This window comes from Lampris incognitus, chromosome 11, assembly GCF_029633865.1.
Source record: "Lampris incognitus isolate fLamInc1 chromosome 11, fLamInc1.hap2, whole genome shotgun sequence".
In the NCBI taxonomy this organism is placed as follows: Eukaryota; Metazoa; Chordata; class Actinopteri; order Lampriformes; family Lampridae; genus Lampris; species Lampris incognitus.
This window is the reverse complement of record NC_079221.1, coordinates 21218578-21228580: the sequence shown is the minus strand read 5'-3', so window position 1 is coordinate 21228580 and position 10003 is coordinate 21218578.

Genomic DNA, 10003 nt, shown 5'->3' with positions numbered 1-10003 from the left:
GGGAAAAACGGGGGTGGTGTATCCTGGATAAAGGGGGCATGCCTCAGCCCAGATACACTCTCATCTATTATTGAACCAGAAGACCAGGGAAGTGAAGAGACCTTCTATTGTATTTTAAATCACGTCAGGACACAGCGCTGTCGCTCGACACAACCTCTCCGTGGCATTCTTTATTTCGACTGACCCAGCAACAAAGGCAGACCCGATCAAACAACCCAGAGCCCGCAGGCATCACCAATCGATCCCAGCACAATAGAACAGCACCAAATCAAATGCAGCACTGTCGATGTGTGCATACATAACATCCCCCCCCCCCCCGGCAGGATTTCAAACATGAAAGGTTGACACAAAGTCCTCTAGGTGGCCAGGGCGTAAACGTGTGCGAACAGGTCGCGGGGCGGCCTGAGGCTGGGCAGGCCGAGGTGGGGAGGGAGATGGCAGGGGAAGCTGAGGCCCAGGAATGTCTGGGGCCCGTGTAGGAGCTGCATGAAGCCCCGGGGCGTCTCGCCATGCTGAAGGAATGGCTATGGTTGTGTCACCAGCTGTGTGTGGCGGAGCTGACACCTTCCGTAGACGACTGGAGTGCTACCGAGTGCCATCGCTGAGGAGGTAAGTGGCTGGGCCCAGCTGACGGGTGACTTGGAGAGGAGAGGACCAGTATGAAGCCATTTTATTGTCCCTGTGGGGCCTGCGGACCCTGACCAAGTCTGACACATTGATGTCTGGCACCCTGGTTCGTTTTGACTGGTCAAACCGTTGCTTCATCCGCGTCTGCTGACGAGTGACTGAGGCTCTGACCCCAGAGGGAGGTGCCTGAGGTGTGGAGGGGCGGAGCCTGTCAAGGGGCATGCACAGTTCCCGGCCTAGCATGAGAGAGGCTGGGGAGACGCCTGTGGTCGAGTGCTGTGTGGCCCGATAGTGCAGCAGAGTGTGACGGATGGCCTGCGTGAAAGAGCACCCTTGGGCCATGTGTGCTCTGAGGCCGTTCTTCAGTGACAGGTGAAAACGTTCAACGCCGCCATTGGCCTGGGGGTGGTAGTACGCAGTGCGTATATGACGGATGCCCTTGCTTTCGAGATAAGCAGTGAACTCAGCAGAGACCAGCTGAGGGCCGTTGTCAGTGGTGATGGCCTTTGGGAGGCCCCAGCGAGAGAAAAGCGAGTCCAGGAAGTCGATGATGATCTGTGAGGTCACAGTGCCGGAAGTGGTGAGTTCAGGCCATTTTGAGTGTAGATTGTAGGCGACCACCATGAAGCGTTGGTGGTGGGGAACTCCATGGATCTCACCACAAATGTCCAACTGCAGGTGTTCCCAGGGCTGAGAGGGCCAGGCGAGAGGTTGCAGGGGTGGGGGAGCCTGGTGGCCAGTCTTGCCACTCACAAGGCAGGCAGAACAGTCCTTCACCAGAGCCTCAATATCTCTGTCTATCCCCGGCCACCACACCAGGTCTCGGCAGCGCTGTTTCAGTTTCACAATGCCCAGGTGGCCTTCATGCGCCGTATTCAAAACACGTGCACGGAGAGCAGCTGGGACCACTGTGCAAAACCCACGTGCCACGCAGGTGTCGTTCCAGCAGGAGAGCTCCTGTCTGACTCGGGCGAACGCAGCCAGCTCCTCTGGGACCTTGTGAGGCCAGCCGTTCTGGATGTAGGTGCGGAGCTGGGAGAGGACAGGGTCCTGTTCGGAGGCTGCCCTCAGCTCCTGCAGAGAGACAGTGGCCTGGAGGGGTGTGTGTAGCATTTGGACAATGTCCTTTTCCACACAGTCAGTGTCCGTCTGTGGAGCTGGGGTGGAGACAGAGCGAGAGAGCAGGTCGGCGACAACATTGTCTCTGCCTGGGGTGAACTGCAGGCTGAAGTTGTACTGGCGGAGGCGGTCAGACCAGCGGTGCAGTCTCAGGGGTTTGTGGCCTGTCCCAGATGTGGACAGCAGCGCTGTCAGGGCCTGGTGATCTGTCCTGAGGGTGAAGGAGCGGCCATAGAGGTAGAGGTGCCACCTTTCACAAGCCCAGATACAGGCTAACGCCTCACGCTCACCCACGGTGTACCGCTGCTCGGTCAGGTTGAGGGCACGGGAGGCGAAGGCAATGGGCTTCTCCACACCGTTCTGGGTTTGAGACAGCACGGCCCCTATCGCTGTGGCTGATGCGTCACAGGTCACAAAGGTGGAGCTGGAGATGTCGAAGTGAGCCAACACTGGTGGTGAAGTCAGTTGAGTCTTGAGATCACGCACAGCGTCACTGCATGCCTTTGACCACACCCATGGCTCGTCCTTACGCAGCAGCTGGCGCAGGGGGGCTGTGGTCGCAGAGTACTGGGGAAGAAACCTCAGGTAGTAACTTGTCATACCCAGGAAGGAGGCGACCTGGGCGGCCGAGCTGGGCTCAGGGATGGCCTGAATGGCGTCCACGTTGGATTGTAGTGGAGTTACACCGCTCGCTGACAGCCGGAACCCCACGAAGTCGATGGCTGGCACAGAGAGGACACATTTCTCAGCATTGAGAGTTAGCTTGTGCTTGGACAGGGCTGCGAAGACCATGTTAAGGCGCTTGTCGTGGATTTCACTGGTGGGCCCGTGTACCACTATATCGTCCAGATAAATGGCCACGCCCAGTATGCCAGCCAGCACGGAGACCATGATTTTCTGGAAGCAGCTAGGGGCGGAGCTGAGACCGAAAGGCATCCTGGTGTAGCGAAACACTCCTGCATGTGTCACAAAGGCTGTGAGGTTTCGGCTGCTGGGGTGGAGGGGCACCTGTAAGTACCCCTGTCTGAGGTCGGGCTTGGAGAACACCTCAGAGCCATAGAACTGAGCAGTGAGTTCTTCTGAGGTGGGCAGTGGATACTTATCAGGGACCACTGCCTTATTTACTGCACGTAGATCGACGCAGACACGCAGGCCCCCCGACTTCTTCTTAGCCACCACGAGGTTTGAGACCCAAGGTGACGCGTCCACCGGTTCAATGATGCCAGCTTCCAGCAGTTGTTGCAGCTCGGCGGAGACCCCATCACGGAGAGCCAACGGGATGCGGCGCAGTGGTTGGATGACAGATTTCACAGCAGGGTTGAGGAGAGGTTGATGGGTGAAGGCGGAGAGGCAGCCCAGCCGCATAAACAGCGATGGCCACTTCTGCTGCCAAGGTGTGGCGACAGTCAGGATTGCTGCCCCCCTTGTGTCTAAGAGGGAGAACCCCAGAGCGGAGAACAGGTCCAGGCCCATCAGGTTGGCCCCACGGCGTGCCACATGAAAAACTGCATTGGGCACCAGCTTGGTTCCATAGCGGACAGTCACTTGGAGAGAGCCAACCAGATCGATTTTGGAGTCACCATACCCACAGAGGACAGCTGAGGGTGCGGACAGTGGCAGTGAACCGAAAAATTGACTGTAGGTATCAACATTCAGGAGAGACACACTTGCACCGGTGTCCAACAGCAGGGGGATGCACACATCATTAATGTTGACTGTGCATGATTTGAATGACACTGGCCCAGAGCTCACCTTGTGAATGACGGCAGTTGAAGACTGGGGGGTGTGGCCCTCTGACCCAGCCGGGGAAGATCGACAGACGTTGGCAAAGTGATTGTGCTTACCGCAGCTACGGCATGTCTGGCCACGGGCAGGGCAGTTCTGAGCCCTTGAAACATGAGACCGAGACCCACAGTTACCACAGGACTGTTGAGGGCGGGGCCGAGAACGCCGTCGTTGCAGTTGCAAGACGTCCCCAGTGGAGTCGGCGCCCGCCTCGCTCTGGTTGGGTTGCGTCCCGAGGGGCAGCCGTGAGTAGAGGGAGGAGTCGTTGGCAGCTTGACTGGAGGTGGCCACTTGCTGTGTATTTAGCATAGCAGCACACTCAGCTGCTCCCTCAACCTGTAGTGCGATGGTAATTGCTCTGGACAGCAGCAGATCGTCTTTTTCCAGCAGGAGAGTCTCACGCACCTTTGCGTTGTTGGTGTGTTCGATTAGCTGGTCGCGAACCATCTCGTCCTGAAGCGCCACAAACTTGCATGAGCTAGCTAGCCCTCGCAAATTAGCTACGTACTGCCGCACAGACTCACCAGGCAGTTGGTGTCGCTGACGGAATATAAATCGCCGAAGGAGGGCACTCTGTGGAGCAGCGAAATGGGTGCTCATAAGTCCCACAGCTTCGGCAAAGCTTGTGACGTTCCCCAGAGACCCGAGCACACGATGACCCTCTGCTCCCAAGCAGTGTAGCAACAGAGCCGTCTTCCTAGCCTGGCTCACGTCGTCGAGCCCTGAGGCGATGATGTAATTTTCAAAACTATGTAGCCAGCGAGTCCATGGTACCGGAGGCTCGCCAGGTAATGCCAGGAAGGGGGCAGGTGGTGGGAGAGAGATATATCCCATCCTCGTCGCCAATATTGTATTTTAAATCACGTCAGGACACAGCGCTGTCGCTCGACACAACCTCTCCGTGGCATTCTTTATTTAGACTGACCCAGCATCAAAGGCAGACCCGATCAAACAACCCAGAGCCCGCAGGCATCACCAATCGATCCCAGCACAATAGAACAGCACCAAATCAAATGCAGCACTGTCGATGTGTGCATACATAACACCTTCAACTGTGAGCCACCAGATCCACCGGTGTTTTTGTCAGAGGTTGCCTACTCTGATTCGGCTTCAATGTACTCAACGCAATATTAACATTACACTCCTCATGGAGCGGAGCAAGTGGTCCAGGAGGGGGTTCACTTTCAACTGATGCGGTGCAGGAAAACTATGATTTGAAACATGTATGTGGTATCCAAAAGATCAGAACTTAAAACACATGAAATAAAATACATACATTTAAATGTAATGTAATCCAGACTCTGCATAACGGATTTTGAAGTAGCCACCACACTCTGGGGTGCCCAACCAGTCGATCGCGATCGACCAGTCGATTGCGGGCTGATTGCCAGTCGATCGCGAGATGATTTTGAAGAATTGAGTTAGATTTTGAAAAAATAAATAAATCGGCAGTCCCTTGTGTTCACATCTTGATTGACATCGAATCTGACCAACCATGAAGAGGCAAGGTCAGCACTGGTCCTGTATTAGTCAGATTCAACGTCAATCAAGATATTATTGGTCTCTCACTCGCGAGCTCTGACGTAACTTAGCGTCAAAGTAGAGAGACGAGAGCCGCGGCTAACGGTAACAAGACCGACTTCTCTTTAACTTTATTGTGTGTGTTCAGCGACAAACAACAAAAGTAGCAGAAGCCAAAGATCGAAACCTTATCATTTCCACAGTGAATGGGAGGAAGCTTATTTTTTCGTTTACTCAAACGCAAAATCCATCTGTCTGATCTGCACCGCGATTCTGTAACCCAAACAGCTACAAAGAACTGGTAAGCATCCAGACTTTTGTGTGCTTTTAGGTCAGCACCTGTGTGTGGGGACACTCCATTGGTAACATAGTGGTACAGATCGTGTGGATTGAACTCGGGCAGACTGGACGATTTTGCTAGATCCTTGAACATATCGGTAGGAAGAAGGTACGGCTCTGTAGCTAACCCTGCTATCGCTAGCTTCTCCACATATCGCTCTTTGTGCCGCCTTACAAGGTGACTCACTTCACAGGACAACTCCGCAACATTACTCTGACTATTGGTAGCCATCACTTAAATTTAAACTGTAATAGCTACTCATCCGTCGCAATATTTTGTTTGTTTTTGTTGTTCGCTTTTGAATTTCCCGGTCTATGACTTCCCGCCGTCTGTCATGGCGTTCATATTCCCCGCGAGTGGGACGTGACGTCACGTGCAAATGGTCGATACCGAAGAAGGGTCATTGGGAGCGCCATTTTAAAACGGTGCCCGAAAGCCGTGATACAGGTATAAACTACTAATAAGACCCGTTAGCTGACCCTTTAGCCGAGCGGTTAGTGATGTCACCTTGTGCTGCGGTACAGCCGTATCGAATCCCGCACCGGGCAAGACAATAACCGGTTACATTGTACTGCACCACAAGGTGACATCACTAACCGCTCGGCTAAAGGGTCAGACCCGTTAGCTAGGGGCTAACGTGTCTTATTAGTAGTTTATATCTGTATCACGGCTTTTGGGCACCGTTTTATTTCCCAGTGAAAACAGCTCTACCAACCAGAAAACTGCAGGAGTTGAAGTCTCAGCTAGCAACGTAGCAGTCCATTTTTACGAGACCCAGCGCCAAGGGTGAGGCTGCAACGACAGCGTCGCATCGCGTCAGTCATGTTCTTGCTAAACTTTGGAAGAGGCGTTTGCTGTGGCTGCGGCTGCACTCTTTGGTGATTTCAAGAATAAAACGGACATTGTGAATGCCATTACAGACGTTCAACTACCCCGGAATACTGTCACACGGCGCTGTGAGGAAATGGCCGGGAGTCTTCATGAGCAACTGAAGAAGGACGTTGAGGCATGTGAGTGTTTTCTCCTCCAGTTCGACGAGTCAACTAATATGGCGGATGTGGCGCAGTTCTGCATTTTCATTAGAATGGCCTTTGACGACATTATGAGCGCAGAAGAAGAGCTGCTCACTATTTTGCCACTTAAAGGACAGACTAGAGGCGAAGATATTTTTCAAGGATCCATGGAATTCGTTAACCAGAATAAACTGGCCCCTTTTAAACTCTTCTGCATTACAACTGATGGCGCACCTGCTATGGTAGGCCGTACTAATGGGTTCGTTGGATTCTTTCCCCGACTTCCTTAATTATCATTGCATAATTCACCCTTAAGCGCTGTGTGGGAAGATCTTAAACATGAAAGAAGTAATGGATATTGCTATGAAGATTGAGTTCTCGGCAGAACACACACATCTGTTTCTGCATATGGATGTAAGGTGGCTGAGCAGAGGTACATTTTGTGGAGAGATTCAGTGAGTTGTTGCTTGAAATCAGAGATTTTCTCAAGCTCACTAAATATACACAGCTAGAGGACAACAAGTGGCTTTTGGATCTGGCATTCCTAACCGATCTCACCAGCATGTTGAATGAGCTGAATTTAGAACTACAGGGAAAGGATAAATGCGTAATAAACATGATCAGCTCAGTGAACGCGTTTAAAAGCAAGCTCCGACTGCTGTCAAGTAGGCTGCAATGCGGTGACCTGCGAAACTGCTCACATGCAGGCAGAACTTAAACGTCAGGGTAACGACACAGCACAGCTTGGTAATGCACATTATGAGGAGCAAGTTCAGAGCATCTTGTCAGAGATTGATAGGCACTTTACTGACTTTGCATCCATTGGACCTGTTGCCAGCTGTCTGTGTTTTCCATTTGGAAGTATTGATGTGGATGACATTGCCTCCAAAGTGGCATCACTGTTTCATATGGACAGCCCTGCTGTGGAGAATGAGATCCTCACACTTCAAACTGACATTGAGATTAAATCCAGGGCAACACAAGGGGTGAAGGGAACGCTCTGGGAGCTACTGCTGCAGGAAAAGTACCCCATCCTCAGGAGATGTGCCATGAACTTCGCAGCACTTTTTGGATCAACCTACCTGTGTGAATCTGCTTTTTCTCACTTGAAGATCATCAAGTTGGAAGTACAGAGCCACAATGACAGATGACTGCCTTCTGGCCTGCCTAAGGCTTGCAACCAGCTGCTACAACCCTGACTATGAGAAACTATCCTCCTCCTCCCAGTTCCAACGGTCCCACTAAGGTAGAGAATTACATTTATTTCTGCTTTTTTAACAGAGAACTATACAGTATAGTGGCTGTACTATTTTCTGTTTGTCGTGTGTGTTGAATGGGTATTACAGTAATGTGGTTCCATATTTGGGCTGGTACATCTCGGCTGGCTGACAAATGTAAAAGTAGATTTTGGTTCAAAAAAGGTTGGGCACCCCCGTAGATCTATTTATTCGCCTTAATCGTGTGGGCAACACATTTCCCTCACATCAGAATCAGAATCAGCTTTATTGGCGAAGTGTGCCTATGCACAAGAGGATTTGACTTCGGTTCATAGCAGCTTCTAGCACTTGCAGACATCACTCACAAGAAAAAAAAAAAGAAAACAAAAAAGTGAAAAAATAATAAATAGAACAGCAACAGGGCATTGGAGGCAGACACGTATGCGCAACAGGTATGCCACTACTATACAGAGTCTTGTTATGGTTGAATAATCAACAACCTATGCCCATATATTATACCATATTGATAATATACTATATTGCCCATACACCATACCATATACCACACCACAACGCCACAACCCATCATACCCATATATAATACTATATACTCACACTATGTTACACTAATATTATCTTATGTACCAGACATACACTCACCGGCCACTTTATTAGGCACACCTGTCCAACTGCTCGTTAACGCAAATTTCTAATCAGCCAATCACATGGCAGCAACTCAATGCATTTAGGCATGTAGACATGGTCAAGACGATCTGCTGCACTTCAAACCGAGCATCAGAATGGGGAAGAAAGGTGATTTAAGTGACTTTGAACGTGGCATGGTTGTTGGTGCCAGACGGGCTGGTCTGAGTATTTCAGAAACTGCTGATCTACTGGGATTTTCACGCACAACCATCTCTAGGGTTTACAGAGAATGGTCCGAAAAAGAGAAAATATCCAGTGAGCGGCAGTTCTGTGGGCGAAAATGCCTTGTTGATGCCAGAGGTCAGAGGAGAATGGCCAGACTGGTTCGAGCTGATAGAAAGGCAACAGTAACGCAAATAACCACTCATTACAACCGAGGTATGCAGAAGAGCATCTCTGAACGCACAACACGTCGAACCTTGAGGCAGATGGGCTACAGCAGCAGCAGACCACACCGGGTGCCACTCCTGTCAGCTAAGAACAGGAATCTGAGGCTACAATTCACACAGGCTCACCAAAATTGGACAATAGAAGATTGGAAAAACGTTGCCTGGTCTGATGAGTCTCGATTTCTGCTGCAACATTCGGATGGTAGGGTCAGAATTTGGCGTCAACAACATAAAGCATGGATCCATCCTGCCTTGTATCAATGGTTCAGGATGGTGGTGGTGGTGTAATGGTGTGGGGGATATTTTCTTGGCACACTTTGGGCCCCTTAGTACCAATTGAGCATCGTGTCAACACCACAGCCTACCTGAGTATTGTTTCTGACCATGTTCATCCCTTTATGACCACAGTGTTCCCATCTTCTGATGGCTACTTCCAGCAGGATAACGCGCCATGTCATAAAGCTCGAATCATCTCAGACTGGTTTCTTGAACATGACAATGAGTTCACTGTACTCAAATGGCCTCCACAGTCACCAGATCTCAATCCAATAGAGCACCTTCGGGAAGTGGTGGACTGGGAGATTCGCATCATGGATGTGCAGCCGACAAATCTGCAGCAACTGCGTGATGCTATCATGTCAATATGGACCAAACTCTCTGAGGAATGTTTCCAGTACCTTGTTGAATCTATGCCACGAAGGATTAAGGCAGTTCTGAAGGCAAAAGGGGGTCCAACCCGGTACTAGCAAGGTGTACCTAATAAAGTGGCCAGTGAGTGTATATGTTAAGGGTAATGTGAAAAAACAGTTAATGTGCAAACTACCCGGTTAATGTGCAGATTACCCAACGGGGCGGTTAATGTGCACATTAACCGGGTAGTCTGCACACTACCCGCTTGGGCGGTTAATGTGGATAGAACGAACCACATTATCCACATTAACCGGGTAGTCTGCTACTAGGCTATATTAGCCAGGCGAGGGAGGGGATCGGGCAAATTTTTTGTCTTTTTTGGTGGTTGTGTAAAAGTGCATCTGAAAGGTATCGCATGTTCATTCATTTTTCTTGCCTGATTGGCAGACAGGAATTGCATTTTGACATATTTTTTCGCTGCTTCTGCTCCTACATACTGGGCTTATAAAACGAATTTCGTTCTGTTTTCATATCATCTAGTCTTAGTATTTTTTCCCCGCCAGTACCCCTCTTCCATAAAGTTTTATTCACCAGTCTGTCCACGGAGTGATTGCCATTTCGGATTGGTTGAATGACGCATGTCTCCAGTGAGAGTAG